The following is a 22,241-nucleotide window of genomic DNA, read 5'->3' as shown; positions in this document are numbered from 1 at the left end:
TTTCTGGAAGGTAGTGACTTTCTGACCTTTCGAATTAAAGGGTTCTCCAGAACAGTGCTTGGATACTAAGCCATCAACACAGAATGGTGGTTGTAAACTGGCGTGATTTTACCCACAACCCCCACCCCCACTCCATCAATGGCATTTGACAATGTCTCGAGACATTCTGTGTTGTCATCACTTGAGCAAGATTGGGGGGGGGGTTCTATGGCATATAGTGGGTAGAGGCCAAGAATACAGCTAAACATCTCACAATTCACAACACAGGAACTAAGAACTAATTCACAGCTAAGAAACTATCTGGCCCCATGTCAATAGTATTGAGGCCAAGAAACTGGCATTAGAAGCAGTTGTAACTCATAGCCTTGGGTTCCACTAATCCTGTGCTGAGAAATCTGTGCCCCAAACCATTTCTCTCTCTGTGTCTCCCCTAGACCCAGGATCTAGGAAGATCAAATTAGAGTTAATTAATGGAAATTAGTCAGCAAACCCTGTCACTTCCTTTATGAATTTGTCTTTAGATAGAGTGGTAATCCCTCCTACAATGGCTGAGATTTGACCACTTTACTTACAACTGGGGGATTTCAATACAAGGAACTGATTTCAGGTGAGGGAGAGCTAAAAACCAAATGGGGTGGTGAAGCAACCCAGAGATTAACAATAGCAAGAAGCTACTCCCACCGAAGGGTAGGAAAGATGAAGAAAGGAGGCAGCATTATTAGAGCCCATGGGCCAGTGGGAGCTGCAGCCTCAGACAGACACAGTCATCCTCAGAGTCACTGCATGAGACAGAAGCAGGTGGGAAGAAATACCTCAGTTCTCCCTTTCTCCTGCCCACCCGTCTCCCACCAGTGTTTCCCGTTGACCGAATCCAGGTGAACCTGGAGGAGAGGAACCTGGGAGATGCAGCCTACCAAGACCAGCCCTTTGACAAAAGAGACAAGGGCGGGAAAAAGAGGAGGAATGGATCTAAAGTCAAGGACACCCGAGAGCAACACAGCACCTAGTGTACTTTGGATCTCCATCTTCCGAGGCTCTGATTACAATGTTTCATAGTTACTATTTAAGAATCATTCCCTTCCCTGTTCTCTCTTCCTATGGGATGGAATGCAGATGTGATGGTAGGGGCTGGAGCAACCACACTGAATCATAAAATGAATGATGCAGTATGAGGATGACAAAGCAACCAGACAGAAAAAGCCTAGATTCAAAATGGTTATGGAACTATGATCCTGCCTACCTCGACTTCTACATGAGAGAGAAATGAACTTTTACTATGATTAGTCCGTGTCCATTATTACGTTGGATCTCTCTATTACAGCAGCTGAAGCAAAATTCTAAATAACACAACCCCCTTTCCTACCAGGTCTTGATGTCTAAAGCAGATCAGAGATTCATTCTTTCCTTCTCAAACTGGAAACTAACAAGAACAGAGGCAACACCATGGCCACATGATGTTTCACGGATGTCTTTTGGGCGTGTAAAATTTTGTGCCACCTTTCACCTCACCTTGCTTCAGCAGATATGTACTTTTGTATTCCCATATTCAAAAATAAGGTTCCAATCAGTAATAAACAATACCAGTAGAGGGGAAAAAATACAAAGTGACAAATGGAGCCCCTTAGAATATTGTTTCTCGGACTTTAGGATGGCAAGAAAATCACCTGGTGAACTTGTTAAAACACAGATTCCCAGACCTCCAGACTCAGAGATTGTGATTCAGTAAATCTGGGGTGAGGCCTGAGATTTTGCATTTCTGACACGCTCCTGCATGATGCCTCCAAGCGACCTCCTGTGCAGTAGCCTTACTTTAGGACAAGACGCCCAAGGATGGAGCCAGTCATGAAAACTGCCCATTGTGTTAGACACAACATAGCTGTGGGGCCTTTTAAAACCACCTAAGTGAAATGTGTAAAAAGCTGAGGTTATCCACATCCCTACAGTGAAAAGATTGCTAAAGAATCTGGAGGAAAGCAGAAATGAAGTGGGTAGCTTGAATAAAGGACCCCAGTGACTAGATGGAAGGGCCGTGTTCAAGCCAACAAGGATCCTGGGAGTGCCAGGGGATGGCTTCTAGTCCGCGGTCAGCTTATCCACTGTCCTGTCAGCCAGTTCAGCCAAGGACACAGAGAGAGACACTCTCTGCACTTGGCAATGACAGGGGTCCATTCTGAGAGGTGCCATGGATGCGGGGAGGGGGAGATCTGGGAGACTTGGGGCTACTTTAATCCCTTTCCAACCCATCGCAAATAAGCATACAGTAGAAGTTAAAAAAAAAAGTGTCTCAGATTCAAGTGCAATTTCAATGCAAGCCTCCCAGCCTACCACCCCTTCCCAACTAAATTACTATCCCGAGTACTTCCTACACAGAGAGACTGGCGCCGCCATTGCCAAGGAGCGTGGGTTAGCCGCCCCTCCCCCCAATCCCGCGGCAAATCCCATCCGCTTCTGTGCCGTGTGTCTGAGATTTCACATAGACAGCAGGGCAGAATAAGTGATTTTGCCGGCCTGGAAATAAATTATTGGCTGTCTAAACAGACACCAAATTTAGATATTGACAGACCTTAACATAAAACTTCCTTCCTCTTTCCCTTTCCTATTTCTTCTCCTTCCTCTTTGATTTCTCTTTCTCTGCACATCTCCAGCTCTCACCCCCACCCCCACCACTTTTGAACGATCAGTGGGCTTTTTATAGTATTTAACTTCATCCTGAGGGTTTCTTGCTCTACTTTACTAAACTGGCAGAAAACTCAAAGATGTCTGCAGTGCCCTCCTTTCATAACGGGCTCTCTGCGAGGCTTTCTCATAATCAGCCTGATGGCTTGCGAGGGTTGGGTCATCTGGGTCTCTGGGGCTGAGTGACCCAATCAGAGGATGGAGATGAGGACCCGGCTTCCCCGCCTGCTTTATCCGGGTGCTGGTTGCTTGGATCTTTCTATCGGTTCAGAGATTGAGTCTACACAGGGACAAACTTCCGCATCACGCACATCGATCATCTCCTCAACTGTCCCTGAATAAGCCTTTGCAAACTGTTTATTTCAAGAGTTTTCATGACTTATCTTCACTCCCCCCGAAAAAACAAAACCTGTCATGGAAAATCTTTTTTTTAACCTTTATTAATATTATTATTATTATTATATATTTTAGTTAACCATTATGGCCATTGATATATCTGTTGTGAAAGTTAATGCTCATGTACGTTGCTACCAGGTACGAATGAGTCCATCTCAGACTAAATTTTCCCTGTACAGAAATAAATTATTTTTAATAACATTGAAAACTAAAACGTCTACAATCTGTTCTGCAACTCCTTCTTCCCCTTCTTCTCCTTCTCCTTCTCCTTCTTCTTCTTCTTTTTTTCCATCATGGAAAATCTTATCCTTAACGGGATTTTGGAATTCTGAGGTCAGGTTTCTGAAATTTCTCTCTTTCTTTTTGTTATACAGTCTATCTGCCAAACATATTGTCATGCTTCTGGGCGCAGAGCTCTGTCTCAATTATGCTTTTGGCCTTCTTCCTATCAACACCATCACCCGTGGGAGTAACACTGCTCCAGGAACACAAGGATGTCATGTTAGGAGCAGATACAATCCTTCCCCGAAAGGGGTGTTCCAAATCGTCCCACATGTAATAAGTAGGGACAAAAGCGAGTGTTTCCACCCCCTGCCACTTACCAGCCACATAATGAGTGCCTTGGACAAACTGGAGAGAAATGTCCATGAATGCATTCTAGAATGCACTCCGTCTCTCTGCATGGGGCAGAAGAACCGCCTGAGTAGGGATCCTTCTGGAGCCAATGTTAATATATTTTTTAAAAGATTTTATTTATTTATTTGACAGAGGGAGAGAGAGCAAGAGAGCACAAGCAGGGGGAGCGGCAGGCAGAGGGAGAGGAAGAAGCAGGCTCCCTGCTCAGCAGGGAGCCCGATGTGGAACTCGATCCCAGGACCCCGGGATCATGACCCCAGCTGAAGGTAGATGCTTAACCGACTGAGCCACCCAGGTGGCCCAAGAGCCAATGTTAATACTTTAGAAACTTACCAATGAATAGTAGGTCCTGAAGCTCCCATAGCGGGTTAACGGAGCTAGCATCGATCTCCCAGCCCAGGTCACTGCCTTGGTCCTGATTTGTTCTTTATTTTTTAAACTCTATTGAAGGGACGATAAAGAGCTAGGAAATATCTTACCAGGTCCAGCTACTTCTCAGACTTGGATGAAGAAGCTAGTCCTTAATTTCCCTGAATGCGCTAGGCACCTAGTGAGACAGAAAACAGCAATAAGGGCATAGCACGCAAACTGGGCATTCTGAAATTTTATTTTAGCTTTAAGTTCCTGGCCTTAGAGGCCCTCAACAAAGATTGCTGAAATAATTTAGAGGTCCCTGAAAGAGGGTTTTTATGCACATGCACACACAAAAAGACAATTTGCAGTTACTCTGAGGTGTTAAATCAATATTCGATTTATTGTAAAACAAATTTTAAAACCTATTGTTCCTTAAGTGTGTTACTTCCAAATACAAATTTTATTATTCTAATTATAAATCTAGAAAACTTTAACAACACTTTTAAGGATACTTTTACAAGTTAGTTGATTAAATACCTGTAAACATATTAAAAATGCATCAATTTCATATATTTTATTTGCTTTGTAAGTACTTTAATTATCTGATTAGCAGAAGCTTGCCAACTATTTAGATGGCTTTTATAAATACAATAAATAATACTACTGTGGTGAATTTTATGTTCTCTTAATACTTCAGTACTGTTTATATGTATAAAAAATTTCCCTTCTACCTTTCACATTAAAACACACACACACACACACACACACACACACACACACCTATTATTCAATTACACAGTTTAAATTGGAATCATCAATTCTACCTGCTCGGGGTTCAATGATCTATTGCTACACAGAAAACCACCCTGAAATGTAGCGGCTTATGGCAATGGCCATCTTGTTTCCTCTCACGGCTCTGAGGCCAACTGGGCTCGTTGGGCAGTTCTCATGTTGCAGGCATAAAAGCAGCAAGGCTAATATCATCTGGAGGCTTGACTGGGATTTCTGGGACATCTGGGTCTCTCTCCCTCTCCCCCAGTACTAAGTCTCTTGTTTATGTGGCCTCTCCAGAGGAAAGCCAGGATTATTACAGGATGCCACACGGCTTCCAAAAGTGAGGGCTCCAACAGAGAAGAAGCAGAAGCTACCAGTCTTCTTAAAGTTTAGGCCTAGAACTGGGGCAGTCACTTCTACCTCCTTCTATTAATTAACACGAATCCAGGCCCGCCCAGACACAATGTAAGGAGCTATTTAAAAGCGTAAGTACTGGGAGGGGTCGTTCACTGGGGGACCCTCCTTAGAGACTAGCTATTATGGTTCGATACCCCAATACGCCCACATCTCCTAAATCCTACAAATACTATAAATACCAAACATACAGGTTCTTATGACAAGGACTGCTAGTGCTTACCAACACCTGTGTTCTCCCTGTCTTCCCTGGACACACAGCAAAAATATATTTTCCAGCTCCCTTCAAATTCAGTGTTGCCACGTCAATGAGTTTTGTCCAATGAAATACATGTGGAAGTGCCAGGCCCCACCTCCAGGCCTGGCCTATCCAAATGTCCCACTCGATTTACGGTCTATTGTTGATTCTTGCCTGAACCAGTCCTTACTAGGATGTTGCAAAACGACGGATTTCCAACTCCAGCATTCTCTCCAGTCAGTGCACAGCGTTACTGTAGGCAAGAGCCCTCCCTTCTCACTATTTATCTATTTATTGTCAACATGAACTCATTAGTGCCCTTAATTATTTTGGTGTGCAATTGTCCCAGATCTGGTCAGTGAAAGCCACTTCGAGTTGGATACAGTGTCTTTTTTTGTATGTTGTAAATTCCTTACTTTCTAATGTAACACAGGCTTATTTTCCACCTACCCTCTCCCAGCCCTGGGATTTACTGTTCCTTTTTTTGGAAAATGATAATTAGAAACCAAGGTGAGTTAATTGCTATGGGTGCTATTGACGTGGCTTTGCTCCTAGATCCTTGCTGCAGAAGAAGCTGGAAAGATATGATTGTTTATATATGTACATAAAGAAACATGTATGTCAATGTGTGTGATGTGTGTGTATTTATATTTACATATGCATAGTTTACAAATCATGAGTTTACAAGGTTAACATTAAATATTAAATACAGTCCATCCCCACAGGGTTTTTCTTGATTACTCTCATTTCATGTACATTCCTTCTCCACAATGGATCCCAACAAAATACATACAATTACTCATTCATTTAATCCTATAATACATCTAAAGTAGTTTCAGTATCTCTGTGTCCTTACAAATATAAAAGGAAACTTATTGAAAAAAGTGTAGGGTTTGTTTGCTACTCTCTCCCACCCAAGACTGAGGATATATAATCAAATACCACATTCATAAGGTAATTAAATCAGTGCACTTGCTTGATCTTTTTCCCATTCTGTGTGGTTATGCAATTTACTTGAAATGCCTTAAGGTTTATATGGTTCAGTTTGTTTTCAGTGTTAGGTTTTTTCCCTTTCCCATCCTTTGTTGATTTAATTACATATGTTTTATATGTTTTTTTAAAAATATATGGCTGGAGCACCTGGGTGGCTCAGTCAGTTGAGCATCTGCCTTCAGCTGGGGCTGTGATCCCGGGGTCCTGGGATGGAACCCCACCTTGAGCTCCCTGCTCAGCAGGAGTCTGCTTATCCCTCTCCCTCTGCCCCTGCTCCTGCTCTCACTCTCTCAAATGAATAAATAAAATATTTTTTAAAAATATGTGGTACATAGACATGCTTCCAAAAGGCAAAACATATGCAGAAAGGTATTCTCTAGGAATAGTTCTGTGTCCCTCTCTCTCGTATCGCTTCACCTCGTTTCCCTTGCAGCACCCATAGATAGATAGCCAACTCCATTGTTTTCTGCTTTATTCTTCCTGTGTTTCTTTTTATAAAGATAAACAAGTATATGTATATAGTTTTTTATTTCCTCTTTCTTACACAAAGGGTATCATACTATATTTATATGGTCTCTGGCACTTTTGCTTTTTTTCACTTAACAATATCTCTTGGTAGTCACTCAATATCAGTTGATAGAGACCTTTCTTTTTCTTTCTTTCTTTCTTTCTTTTCTTTTTTTTTTTTTTTTTACTGCTACACAGCATTCCATTGAGTTGAGTGTACCAAAGTTTACTCAATCAATCTCCTATACCTGGACATTTAGGTAGTTTCAAAATTTTGCAGTATAAACAATGTTGTAATAAGTAATCTTTTGCATATAAATTTTTTTTATTGTTAGAAGTATCTTCAAGGTAAACCCTAGGGTCAAAAAATAAATGTTCATATTGACAAAGTCGCTGCACAGAATTTGTAAGATTTTACGTTTTCATCAGCAATGTATGAAAGTGCCTGCTTCCCCAGCCTCACTAATATATTGTCAAGCTTATGAATTTTTGCCAGTCTTGATGGGTAGAAAATAGCATCTCATCTATACACATTGTCTGACTTTTCTCAAAGTAAAAAGACACACCTCACAAAAGGAACAGAAATGTATCCAAGTGAACCAGAGTTCACAAGCAAACTACAGAAAGTTTTCAACTCAAAGAGATTGGTTATCGACCAATGATTCTGGCTGGGGTGTGAATTCTGGAACGGCCCATAGCCAGAGCCATACTTCCCCCAAAGCCTTTACAACTGGAGATCCAATTCATCTGCCTCAAGTGGAGTTGTTTTCACAATGGCACTCTCAAATTTCTAACTGCATTTAATTATTTAATAATATATGCTCTTGAGTAGTTCCCCCCCCCCACACACACATGGGTCTGTGTAACCAATAAACTATGGCAGAAGTAACAACATGTTTCTTCTGAGACTAGATTGTAATATACATTGCAGCTTTTATGTTGATTGTTCTTTTCTTCTTAGTCCAGTCAATTTGAAAGAAATCAGTCCCTTAGAGATATACAGTTGACTCTTGAACAACACGGGGGATAGGGACACTGACCCTGACAAAACTTCACATGTAACTTTTGAGTCCCTCAAATCTTTACTGACAGCGCACTATGGACTGGAAGTCTTATGGATACCATAAATAGTTGACATGTATTTTATATGTTGTATGTATTATATACTGTATTCTTACAGTAAAGTAAGCTAGAGAAAATAAAATATTATTAAGAATATCATAAGAGAAAATATATTTATAGTACCATTCTGTATTTATTTATTGATACATATATTTAATGAAAAAAATCTGCAAATAAGTGGACCCATGCAATTCAAACCCATGTTGTTCAAGGGCCAACTGTACTTTTTCAGTCATTCAACAATCATTTGTTGTCTGCTATATATATGCCAATTTGAACCGAGTTGTCAAGAACCCGAGAATATTGCCATGAATATTAGTAAAGTTTCTGCTTTCATAAAGTTCACATTATAATGAAGAGTTATGTATAGCTATTTGCATATTTGTCTTATCTTCCTGGAAAGATGGCAAAATTCTTAGGGAAAGAAACACTTACTTTTATATCCATAGAGAATTTTGCCTGGTAAATCCAATTGTAGTTTTGTATTACCATGTGAGTGTTTTCATGTATCTGTGATTGTATCCACAAAAAATTTCAGGAGTCTTGAATGTAGGAACTCTGTGTTTGTGTGCATGTGTGTGTTTGTGTTGGTGTGCACGCACATGTGTGTGTGTGAGAGAGATGTGACAGAGTGATAGAATCCTCAACAGATGTCTCCCTAGGCTGGGCCCCTTTGGCTCACCTTCCACTACCAGCAAGCTGAAAACCGATAGGATTATGGGAAGGATCCTGCTGGGATATTCTTAGGGTCACAGCTCTGTCCCTCTTCTTATTTTTCCCAGCAAGATACATAGCCCTGTCCTTTCTATGGAAGTTCTGCTTCCCCCTCTGGTCAAGTGCTCAACTAGTCTCTGCTGAGAAGGGCAGGACTCCTGAGCTATGCACGAAAGACAGGTAAGAAAAAGAAGTCACGTAATGATATCGAACATGGTATTTCACGTCATCTGCCAAGCTGGGGTAACTTACTCCGGAAGGTTGTTTTAATTGCTAACTATGTTATTGTATATAAAATGCTCGAATGATGTTTGGTGACTAGAAAGCTCAGAATATGTTAGGTATCATTAATATGTATAAAATGCCTACAAGGTGCCCAGCGGCTTCCTGGACACTTCCATAAGATGTCTGATTGAACTAAAGTGTATCCCGTGGTTACCTGGATTCTCCAGGTGAACGATACTGAAACAGAGGCTCAATTTAGATTTAATGAACAAACAAGTGAGAGAATGAAGAAGGGAGCTGTTCCTTCTAGGTCTTCTTCCGCCATCCCCCTTTGTGTTCTACACTGTTGATCCGGGTGAAGTAAAAGGACAGGCCGAGGTTTATTTCTGCTTCTTTTCCCAGAGGGTCTTGGAGGTCTTGACCATGTGTTCCGTGTCATGGTCAACATTCAACCAATCGTGGCGATGTTTGTTTCTCAGACAGCACCCATGCCCTGCATGTGCCATTTACCATCCCAAGCAGCACCCTAAAACATGGAGGCACATGTGCTATGCTGTGTGTAGCCTCACCTAACTAATGCTACCGTTTCGGCTTTCAGATTCGTAATGAAGTAAACGTGTGCACAAGGTTGGTAGGTGGGAGTGAGACAGAGAGGGGGAAGAAGGGAGAGGCAGGGAGAAGGAAGAATTCTGGCCTTGCTCTGAGGAGACATGGGGCTTTACAAGAGCTCACCAACACAAAGAATTGAACAGAATGTTGCCCAAATGAGGCTGCCTGAAAACGCCAAATAATAAGGCTCCTTTATCAGGAACACTAGGAACCCTTTCAGGAGAGAAGCATAAAGAATTCCAGGAAGCACATATTCAAAGCTGTTTCCTAGGCAGCTGAAAGCCACCCACCTTCCCTTGAACAAATGGAGCCAAATTCAGTTCTCAAATGTGCCATTCTCCTTGCCTTTCAAAACAACCCTGAGCATTGGGCTGGTATCTTTTGCTTTCTGAACGCAGCCTGTGAGAGAAGGGTTTCATGCTCTCTCAACCTGGCCACTGGAAATCCTTCCAGCCCAAACCCACCCTGCCTCCCACCCACCCTGCTTCTGTCCCACCTCTGTCGTGGCCTCGGGCTAAGGTGTCACTTCCGTGGCCGTGGCCGTGGAAATAGAACGTGACAGCTGTCTCTCTTGCAGCTCTTGGGAAGGAGTAGAGCAAACCATCTATCACTGGGTTCTGGGGCCCTCAGGTTGCTTTGAAAGTCTGGCTTTAGTTGGAATATGAGACAAGGAGATGGATCTTGAGGAGGAAATGAGAGTTTGCTTAAATAAATTATAATACGTCAATGTGACAAAATATTATATAGCCATTAAGAAGTATGTTATATGAGAGTCCTTAACAATGTGAGGAAAAGCTCAAGGATAAAGTATGAAGTGGGGGGGAAAAAGGCTAGTTTCAAAATAGAATTGTCCCAACAAAGTAAAAATGTGTATGTCTAGAAGGAAAAAAATACCAAAATGCCAATTGTGGGTCTATCTGGGTAATAGGATTATGCACGGTTTTACATTTTCTTTCGAGTTTTCTGTGAAGAACACAGATTAAATTTTAACCATGAAAAGGATATTAATGTAAAATAAAATAGAAATGAAAGAAGTATAATATACAAGATGGGTGACAGCAGAGCCAGGTTATAACCATAGTTTCCCAATCTTGTGTCCTTCTGTCGTCTGTCTTCTCTCCACCTCCAACACTTCCCTATGGTCTCCTCTTTACAAGTTAGCATTTGTCATAATGGTCCTAGGTCTCTGATGGCCTTTTGAATGCATGTTCTTCCTGGTTCCTCAGGACAGTGTCTCATTTTTGTCTTGCACGCAAACCCCCACCTTGAACCACTAAGCACAGAGCCGTACGCACCGCAGGTAAAGGTCGAATGTCAATCTAGCAGGGCCAGCGCCATTGTGAGGACAGAGGGTATGTTAAGAGGTGCTAGGAATTGGGCGAGTCGAATGACCCACGATGAGGATAGAAGGATAAATAAGCAATTTTGGTTTATTCCTGACTTCGTATTTCCTCCAAGAGAAGCGAGGGGATCTTCTGAACCAGATTTTAAGCTGAAAGAAATTCTCTCTCTCTGTTGCTGTCTGTCTCTCACACAGACAGTGTTTCTCACGAGGATCCCTAACACCTAGGGTAGAACCGGTAGTGCTTAATAAATACTCCTTGAGTAAGCAAAAAACAAATCCCACTCTCATTGTGTGGTGTCGCCTGAGACCCTGGTCCAGACTAAACACAGTAGGTCGGGCAGACCACAGCACCCAACCGGCCATGAAGTTCATGCCCTCACAAGGGGGAGGAGTTCACCAGGAGCTATTGAGGCCAGGGTGGAGAGGACAGACCACCCGGTAAAACTCACTCCAGGATCTCCTAGCTACCAGGAAGCCCAGCAGGGAACACTCCTCAGCAAACACACAGCCAAACGGCGTCCTTTCCTGCTGGGACTGCGGTGTGTTGGAGGATAGGGACTATGAGGATGGTCTAGAACAAGCCATGAGAAACTGGCAAGCCACCAGCCAGATGTGTTTTTGGTTTTGGTTTGGTTTGGGTTGACTTTGGGTGCACTTTGTTTTGTAAACACTTGATTTTAAATGCCTTGCTTTGGACGGCATAGGTGTGCCCAGCTGACTTGTCCCACCTCTTCCTGGTCTTCCTCCCATCGCTTTCTCTAACCTCCATTACCCATATAAGGTCTGCTTGGAAAGCTGTGGGAATAGTGACTCTAATGCTGTGGAGAAGGTAATAAAAATAGTAATTACAGTAGCAAACACCCAGTACGTGCTTACTCTGTGCCAGGTTCTATCCTAAGGGCTTTATACGCGTCCATCATCTAACCTTCAAAGCAGACAAGAGCTGACGCTCTGGGGGCTCTGCTCAAGTCCCCTTAGGCCCCTCTTGGTTTTCCTTCCCAGCTTCTAAGTGCACAGGAGTCTAAATGAGGCACTTAGAGCTTTCTTTCAGGGGACCCACAACAGGTGACTGGAGCCTGGTAATTGGCATTCTCCCACCCCTACGGGCTCAAGATTACTTGTCCTCTGGAGCGCTCCTGCAGGGTCAGTCTGGGGCTCCACTTGGAAACTCTCCTTGCTCAGCCTCTTCCCCTTCCCTGCAACGTGAGGATTCTCACCCTACCTAAGAAGAAATCACAGCCCAGCGTTACTTGCCCTAGCATGCAGAATGGCGAGTTACAGAACCTGGGTCTGCCCGACCATCAGAGGGCTTCCTAAAGGCATGTTAAAATAGGACAGGGGAAAAAATCACTTGTGAAAAAGAAAACAAGGCCCAAAGGCATCCTTTTCATAAATGACATAGAGATCATCTCTAGGGCAGTAGCAATGGCTTATCCAGCTGCACCAGCCTGTCTCTCTTCTCATCTCTTTCTTTCCCTTCCTCCCAGTTTTCCTAGGAAAACATAGGAACTTAGGAAGACTGTGAACGTAGAAAAAATTTAGTTGAGAAACGGGACATTCTCCTTTTGTAAAGAGGCTGGCCTGCATGTTGATAGAAGTCCGTGACAGTACGTGTATCCTTCTCTGCGGCCAGCAGAGCTCTCTGCCATGTCACCGTGTTGACAAATCAAGCACTTTGCAGCTTAGCTAGCGGGTTTGCTATTATCTCCATACGCTTGAACCAAATAATTACATAGAAGCTGAGTCATGTGTAATATACTCAACAAGCATTTTATTTAAAAGATTTTATTTATTTATTTGTGTGTGTGTGTGAGAGAGAGAGAGAGGGAGAAGAGCGTGCAGGAGCCAAGGGTAGGGCAGAGGGAGAGGGAGAAGCAGAGCTGGATGCAGGACTCGATCCCAGGACCCTGAGATCCTGACCTGAGCCGAAAGCAGACGCTTCACTGGCTGAGCCACCCAGGTGCCCTCCATAAGTATGTACTGAGACCTGCGCTATGCTAAGCACTGCAGTAGAATTCAGGGATATCGTTATGAACAAGACAGGCTTTTTCAAGGTTATGCCTTGGGGAAGTGATTTCTTGAGGCAGTGTTGATGGGGATGACAGTCACCACTTCCCCAAGTATGTGTGAAGTACGGTCTCACCTCTGCCATGCTCTGTGACAGTAGCAAGAAAGGATTCTCTGCGGGCTGTGTGGCAGGTCTGCCCTTTGAGTTCCATCAGCTCCCATGCTTGACTACCGTTCTCTAAATGGCACACGAGAACGCAGGCACCTCTGCTGAAGGCAGATCCCAGCCACCCTCCCCTGTGTCTCCCTTCATTACTTGTTTTCTGTGTTTACACCTGGACCCTGATCATTAGGGTAGAAACAAGTATGAGGCAAATGGTTAGCCACAATCCCCAAAGACAAAGATTCCATCAGAAAATCACAACAAAACTGAAAAAAAAAAATGGCTTTGTTCTTCCTATGTGTACAATTTGCTGCAGGTGCTTTGAGTGGCTGTTGTTTTTTTCTTTTTTTCTTTTTATTAACATACAATGTATTATTTGTTTCAGGGGTACAGGTCTGTGATTCATCAGTTTCTTTCTAAGAACAATAATAAACCTTGGGTCCTATATGGTTACCTTTTTACTGATGTTTTAAACGAAAATGTAATGTGTGTAATAATAACAATACTTTAAAAAATCTACTACTGTTTTCAAGGTATTTTACTATGGCGTATGTATTCTTATTTAAATAGTAATTACTTACAAATGCACACAGTATAATTTAATTTTAAAAAATGTATTCTTAAAAATACTGTAAAGCAAATATTATTGTCTTGATTCTACAGATGAGAAAATTGGAGCTCAGAATTTTTAAGTAACTTGTCTAAAGTCATACAGTTCTGTCTAAAGTCATATAGTTTTCATTATGCAAAGGTAGTGGTTGATGATTTTATTTGAATGGATATTCTTATTTGCTTTCACTTTTCTTAGTTTCATATACCCAGAGGGTATTTTCTTCCATTGTTTATTTTCCATTTTATTCTGCCTCATTTAAAGGATAAATCAAAGAAAATCTACTTTGTTTTTATTCTCTTAGTATATAATATTATCTTGAAATTTGGTTATAAGGATCATAACATTTTAATATTTCCCACTCTGCTTCCATAATTGAACTATAGAATACGTCCCTCTGTTTCTGTCTCGTTGATCAGTAAATTATTTTAATAATTAATTCTTTCTGTTCTTCAGCTGAATTGGTTAAAACATGATCTTAGATCAATATTGTGGTTGGAGTCTCTGGTTGGCAATTTAGATCGATCTCTTTATTATCAATAACAATAAAACAAATATTTGCATATTGTCAGTTTAATATTCAGTTTCAGATAACAATGTTTTTTGAAACATGAGCTTATAAACTCTATGGAGGCAGAAAACGTGTCTATTTGGTTTCATGAACGTAAGTGCAGTGCCTGGCATAGAGTAGATGTGACCTTGAGGGTATCGAAATCCAGAATAGAGAAAGACAGGTAAACCATGAATGAAATGTAGAGGCTGGCACAGAAAACCAAAGAAACACCAGAAAAAATTGGCTAAAAAGTCCTGGTTGAGATGAAGTTAAAATTACGGACCCTTGAGAGGGAAATTCTACACTCTGATTTCACAGCTATACAGCCCTCCCCTTTTCTTATGTCTCCGTTCTCTGTCAAAGTGTCTCCAGTGTTCCAGTGCTAATGAATATTTATGGATAACAACAATAGAGAAGCCCTAGGTGAGATGCTAATATCTAGTCACCTTTCCAACAATCTTTAAATAATCCCTTCCCTATAGGATTACATTGCCATCAATAAATAGAATTAAGTTAGGATAGAAATGAAAAGTTGCCAATGGATGTAAGGAGAAGATCTTTGAAGGAGGTCTCCCAAGCCCGAGTCCAGGTATTAGATTTTCACAACTACAACAAAGTTGGTTGTTGGTGATTAAAGAAACTCAGTGAATGAAACATGAGGATTGGTGCTTCTTAATACTTTTTTTGGGTAGGAGCCCTCTGAGGTTCTTATGACAATCATGACCCCTCTCTCAAAACAGAACCAAACCAAACCAAATCAAACCAAACCAAACCAAACCAAACCAAACAAAACAGGCATGCTTTTACATATGCCCATCCTTGTTTTGAATTTCTCTTGGCTCTTGCATTCCCTGATGGACCCATGGACTTCAAATCTATAGACCCAGGGTAAGGATTTCTGGTCTAGATCATTTTTTCTTTTTCTTCATATCACTCATACAATTTTATTTATTTTTGTTTTTTCAACTAAGTTTTTAAATTTTAATTCCAGTATAGTTAACATACAGTGTTATATTAGTTTCTGGTGTACAATAGAGTGATTCAACAATTCTATACATCATACTCAGTACTCACCATAAGTGTACTCTTAATCCCCTTCACCTATTTCACTCATTCCCCCACCCATCTCTTCTCTGGTATGCTTTATATTATATTATATTATTTTATTTTTTTAAGATTTTATTTTTAAGTAATCTCTACACCCAATGTGGGGGTTGAACTCTTAATCCCCTTCACATATTTCACTCATTCCCCCACCCATCTTCTCTGGTATGCTTTATTTTATATTATTATTATTATTTTTTTTTAAGATTTTATTTTTAAGTAATCTCTACACCCAACGTGGGGGTTGAACTCACAATCCCGAGATCAAGAGTCACATGCTCTACCAACTAAATGAGCCAGGCATCCCTGGTATGCTTCATTTTAAATGAGTATCCTCAGTCAAAGCTATTTTTTTTTCAACAAGAACATTTTTTTCCTTGAAGCATACTTCAGAATACATGGTTCTAAAACATATATTTATAAAAGATTCCAACCAAGAAAAACAGAATACACATTTTCTTCAAGTACACACAGGGGGATCTCCTGGTTAAATCACATAAAAAGAGACATAACAAATATTACACATTTAAGAAGACTGAAATTATAGCAGGTATATTTCCCAACCACAATGGTACAAAACTAAAGATCAAAAATAAAACAAAGCTGGAAAATCTACACTGTAAATATTAAATATTTAATATGTAACTATTAAACACACACTACTGACAAGTTATGGGCCAAATAAGAAATCAAATGGCAAATCAAAATATGTCTCAAAACAAAATAAAAAGAAAACACAATATTCAAAAACCTATGGGATGCAGCAAAAGCAGATGTTAGAGTGAAATTAATGCTATAAATGCTTGTATTAATAAAAAAAGTTCATGGGTGCCTGGGTGGCTCAGTCGGTCAAGCATCTGCCTTTGGCTCAGGTCATGATCCTGGTGTCCTGGGATTGAGGCCCACTTTGGGCTCCCAGCTCAGCAGGGAGTCTGCTTCCTCCTCTACCCCTTTCCCTGCCCCTCCCCACAGCTCATGCTCTCTCTCTCTCACTCTCTCTCTCCCAAATAAGTAAATAGAATATTTTTTTAAAAGAAATAAAAAGGAAAAAAGTTCAAATAAACAACTTAATGTCATACCACATTAGAAAAAGAAGAAACGTAGCCAAAATTTAGTAGAAGGAGGAAATAACAAAGAAAAATCAGAAATAAATAAAGACCAGAACAAACAATAAGATAACATTGAAAGTAATGACCAGTTTTTCCCAAAAAAATAAATAAACAAAATTGGCAATGCCTCAACTACACTGACTAAGAAAAAAGAGAAGCCTCAAAAACCAAAATGAGAAATGGAAGAGAAAACAATACAACAGATAACCTCATAAATACATAGTGTGATAACAGATTACTATAAACAATTATATACTAACAAATCAGATAATTTAGGAAAAAAAAGATAATTCCTAAAATGCACAAGTTACCACAATTCAATCATGAATCTTGAATCCAAGAACTAGGAAACCTTAGGCCAATAACAAGAAAGTTGAATTAGGAATCAAAAATCTCCCAGCACAGAAAAGTCTAAGACACATGGTTTTATTGGTGAATTCTACCAAACATTAAAAAGATAATTAATGACAGTTCTTATCAAAATCTTAACACATAACGAAATAGAGGGAACACATTCAAAACCATTCCATGAGGCCATTACTACTGTGATAACAAAGCAGGATAAAAACAGTACAAGAACAAAAGTCTAGTTTGTCCAGTGTGTGTATTGCTGCTCTGATCTTCTTTTGACATCCATTTGCATGATAAATATTCCTCCATCCCCTCTCTTTCAATCTGCAGGTCTCTGTAGGTCTAAAATGAATCTCTTATAGGCAGCATGTAGATGGGATATAGATGGGTTTTTTTTTTTTGTGGGTTTTTTTTTTTAATCCATTCTGACACCCTATGTCTTTTGCTTGGAGCATTTAATCCATTTACATTCAAATTATTGATAGATATTTATTTATTGCCATTTTATTACTTGTTTTGTGTTGTTTTAATTGTTTCTGGAGATTTTATTGATAGATATGTATATATTGCCATCTTATTACTTGTTTGCTTTAATTGTTTCTGAAGATTTTCTCTGATCCTTTCTTGTCTTTGTCACATTTGGCCTCTCCTTTGCATTCAGAGTCCCCTTTAATATTTCTTACAGGGCTGGTTTAGTAGTCATGAATTCCTTTAGTTTTGTTTGGGAAATTTTTTTCTCTCTCTTCTATTCCAAATGATAGCCTTGCTGTATAGAGTATTCTTGGCTGTAGATTTTTCCCACTCAGCACTTTGAATATATCATGCCACTCTCTTCAAGCTTGCCAAGTTTCTGTTGAGAAATCTGCAGCTAGCCTTATGGGTCTTCCCTTGTAAGTTACTGACTTCTTGGTCTTGCCACTTTTAAAATGTTTCCCTTATCACTATATTTTGCAAATTTAATTACAATATGTCTTGGTGTTGGCCTGATTTTGTTGATTTTGATGGGAGTTCTCTGTGCCTCCTGGATCTGGATCTCTGTTTCCTTCTCCAGATTAAGGAAGTTTTCTGCTATTATTTTTTGAAATAAATTTTCTACCCCCTTTTCTCTTTTTTCTTCTTCTGGGAATCATATAATATGAATGTTATCACATTTGATGGGGTCACTGAGTTCCCTATGTATATTCTTGTGTTACATAATTCTTTCTCTCTTTTGTTCAGTTTTATTACTTTTCATTACTTTGTCTTCCAGTTCACTAATTCATTCCCTTGCTTCTTCCAGCCTGCTTTTCATTGTATCAAGCCTGTTTTCAATCTTGTTTATTGCATTCTTCATTTCTGATGGATTCTTTTTCAACTCTTTTATCTCTGTGATAAGGGTTTCCCTAACATCTTCCAATCTTTTCTCAAACCCAGTGACTATCCTTATGATTATTGCTTTAAATTCTCTATCAAGCATGTTACTTATATCTGTCTTGCTTAGATCTCTGGCCATGGACTTATCTTGTTCTTTTGTTTGGGATTCCTCCATATTGGCATTTTGTCTAAGTATCTACCTTCTTTTGAAAAGCCAGTATGTCTCCTACTCCTGAAAGTAAAGACCTTATGAAAAAGAAGTCATGTAGTGCCCAGGGCCTGGGGCTTCAGGTAGTTTCTCCAGCTCTGCTGTTGTGTTTTGGCTGCTCTATCCTTTAGGCCAGTCATCTGCAGAGGCTCTCCTTGACTACAGCGAGAAGCATTTGCTCACTGGCCTGAATGTGGTGAGTTTTTAACTAGGTGGGCTCTGGTCTGCTTGTGAAATGAGACCTGTCACCAGCTCCACCAGAACTGAGGCCTTGTAGAAATCTCTGGTTGGGAGATGTGTGGGTTGGTCTTCCAGGGGAGGGACCCACTGAGTTGGGACTAAGGCAAGCTTGACTGAGAAGGGCAGTCCTGCCAAAGCACAGGAGGGTGGGGCTTAGTGTAGGCAAGTTAGGCAGCCAGTGTCCAGGCTGAGCTGCTTCCCTCAGGTGATTCTGTGTTTATGCTGAGGGGCAGGGCAGGAATATGGCACCAGCCAGCTCCTTTGTTCCTGGAGAGGTGTCTCCCTGAACGCTGCCTCTCAGGGAAGCATTCCTAGAATACGGAATAATCTCCCCCCACATGCCCCACACATTTTTAGATTGCTGTTTCCATGCTATCTGTCCCTGGGTTGTTTGCTGTCTTCTCTCCAGGAGCAGCACAGTAACCTCTGGGATCTATCCCAGCCAAGCCCACTGACATTTAAAATTCCACGCTTTAGAGATGTGGTGTGGGCAGGGGCCTGGGCAGGTCTTCTTGGGGAAGGGACCCACTGCACTGGGATTGAGGTAAATTGACCAAATAGGCAGCCCTGCCAGAGCACTGTGGGGGGGGGGGTGTCTTGGTGTAAACAAGTGGGGGGCCAATGTTGGCTCTGTGCTGCCTCTTACTCATGGCTCTGTGTTTATGCTGAGGAGCAGGGGAGGAAAATGGCACTGGTCATCTCCCCTCTTCCTGGAGAGGCATATCTGTGAACACTGCCTCTCAGGGATAATCTCCCAGATGAGCAAATCATCTCCCCACTTTGTGCCCCAGGTGTTCTTTATTTCACACTGTTCCCAGGTTGTTTTCCTACCTTCTCTTTAGGAGCAGGGCAGTGCACTCAGGGCTCTACCCCAGCCAAGCCCACTGACCTTCAAAACTCCAGATTTTAAACCCCACTGATTGTAAGAAAATAAAAGAATTCAGCCCCTCTCATATTCCAAGCCAATGGCTTTGGGGAAACATTCTCCTTGTACATTCCCCTGTGCACTCCTCTCTCTTGCTTTGTTCTGCCATCTCTGAAGCACCCTTGATCCATTTCTCCCCAAACTACATCTCTGCATTTCCTATATTCCTCAATGTGGCTTCTTCTCTCCCTTTAGTTTTGGAGTTTGTTCTGTCAGCCTTCAGGTTGATTTTTAGGGTGTTTAGGATGATTTGATATTTATCTAGTTGCATTTGTGGGAGGAGAGGAGCCTCGGGTTCTCCTACTCTGACACCATCTTTGATTGCTCTGGTCTAGATCATTTCTAAGGCCCTTTCAGGTCTAATATTCTATTTGTCTATGAGTTGACATTGTTCTATTCAGACTTCAATACTGCTGAGGTTTAGCCACATTACCTGAGTTAAGCTTTTAACATTTATGCACTTCTGGTGCTTCTTTGTAATTTCAAGGATTAAAAGAAATAATGCTTAAAAACCTGTCCTCTTGCCCTTCACCTCTGTGGTAGAACAAATAATGGCTTCCTTCCCAAAGATGTCCACACTCTACTCCCTGGGTCCTACAAATATATGAAATTATAGGGCAAAAAGGCTTGACAGATATAGGTATAGTTACAGACTTTAGGACAGGGAAATCACCCTGAATTATGTGATGGGTCCAGCTGAATCACCTAAGCCTTAAAAGCTGAGAAACTTCTGCAGCTGAAGTCAGAGAGATGTGGTGGGTAAAGGAGGAGGAATGAGTCAGAGGACAGGCAAGAGAGATGTGAAGCTTGAAAAGGACTCAACCAGCATTGTTGGCTTTGAAGATGGAGAAAGGGGTCCATAGGCCAGGGGATTCCGGCAGCCCTCTAGAAGCTGCAAACAACTGTTGGCCAATAGTCAACAAGGAAATGGGGACCATAGTCCTACCACTGAAAAAAGCTAGACTCTGCCAACAACCTGAGGCACCCAGAAGTTGGTTCTCCCCCAGAGCATCCAGTAGGAAATGCAGTTCTGCCAAGACCTTGATCCTGACCCTGTAAAACCCTGAGCAGAGTCCAGCCAAGTCACCCAGACTCTGATCTATAGAACTGTAAAACAGTAAATGGGTGTTGTTTTAAGCCACTAAGTTTAGGGTAATTTAGGGTGCCTGGGTGGCTCGGTTGGTTAAGTGTCTGTGTTGAGCTCAGGTCATGATCCCAGGGTCCTGGGATTGAGCCACAGGTCAGGTTCCCTGCTCAGCGGGGAGCCTGTTTCTCCCTCTCCCTCTGCCACTCCGCCTGTTTGTGTTGCTCTTTCTCTCTCTCCCTCTCTCTCTCTGTCAAATAAATAAAATCTTTTAATAAGAATAAAAGCTTAGGGTGATTTATAGTAGCAATAGAAAATGAATACCATCTCATTCTCCTAATCCCACCATAGCCTCCTCTAGGAAGTGTCAGTTTCACCCTAAAGGAAATTTACACTGAAATGTGGCTGTTCCTAAGTTTGGGGGGAATTTCTTTTTGTTTTTATCTTACCTCAAATTATACTTTCTCCTCTGCTTATAAGTAAATTTTAGGAATTTTAGGCAGCCACAATCAGGAGGGAGAAGGTGTTTTGAAAGCATGATGTTTTTTCTTGGCATTCCTGAAATTACACCACAGAGGAAATCACGAGTCACACTTTCACAGGCAAGACTCCATGAGTGTTGGTCAGGATCTATCAGGACAGGTTCTTCAACAGTACCCTGACTTCCCTACTAGAATGACACCTTTCTTTTTCTTGAACATCCAACTCTCATTTAGCTGTTCTCATCAGCTTGAGATTGCCATCCACATTTGTGCTGGTTAGGGAATCCCACCAGGGACGTGCTCTCAGAACTCACTTGGTTTCTATCTGTGAAGGATGGCTGTCAGGAAGCCAGATGGACAGATGATGGATGGATGAATGGATGGATGGATAGATGATAGCTGGATGAAGACATATAGAACCTTAAGAAATAATCTGTTCTAATGGCACTCCTGAGCTACCTTGGAATTCCTCAGATCACCATAATTTCTGAGAGCTGATGCTACAGTAAGATTTTATTAAGTTGCTCCATTGAAGGGAGTGAGACTTGTCTTCTAAGCATCCAATGTGCCTGCATGGGTCAATAAACTATATACTGTTCATTTGTTTCCACATGACACCAGGTGACTTGGCCTGGATCTACAGGGGCCCATATCTAAGGGTGCAGGTATCTGACATGAAGGTTGTACCTGAAGTCAATGATGTCACATGGCACAGAAGTCAAAACATGAATGACTAGACACCAAGTGAAACGAGCTCCAGAGAGTGTGTGCAGGGGTCCTAGGGCTCATTAGAAAATATGATCACAGGGACAGTGTTTTCTGGATGACATGCTATGACTGGCCAACCATCTTTACTAGTATTTTGAAGTAACATGAGAAAGAGAGATCTGAGTTTTTCCAGCTTCTATAGCCATTGTCAAAGGGACTTGAACCAAAGCTTAGGACAGCATTTTCACTCTGTGCATTCCAGAAGATTTTCTAGATAACAGGTGCAGAACATCTCCATCATTCTAAGGGGATTGGCCTGGCTTTTCATGGTGGCTGCATTT

General features: G+C 41.3%; 1 long non-coding RNA gene across 7 annotated transcripts in view; it reads right to left on the bottom strand.

The window, feature by feature from the left end:
• Nucleotides 1–22,241, bottom strand: part of LOC123792387 (uncharacterized) — a 147,177-nt gene that overhangs the window by 14,125 nt on the left and 110,811 nt on the right. For all 7 annotated transcript variants that reach the window (XR_015723058.1, XR_015723057.1, XR_006779683.2 and 4 more), the window contains one exon: nt 4,188–4,255. This is a non-coding gene — a long non-coding RNA (uncharacterized LOC123792387). The remainder of the gene's footprint in view (nt 1–4,187; nt 4,256–22,241) is intronic.

The sequence above is a fragment of the Ursus americanus genome, chromosome 2, assembly GCF_024610735.1.
Source record: "Ursus americanus isolate L20-20 chromosome 2, mUrsAme1.1.p, whole genome shotgun sequence".
Lineage (NCBI taxonomy): Eukaryota > Metazoa > Chordata > Mammalia > Carnivora > Ursidae > Ursus > Ursus americanus.
This window is presented reverse-complemented; position numbering and strand designations above follow the sequence as displayed.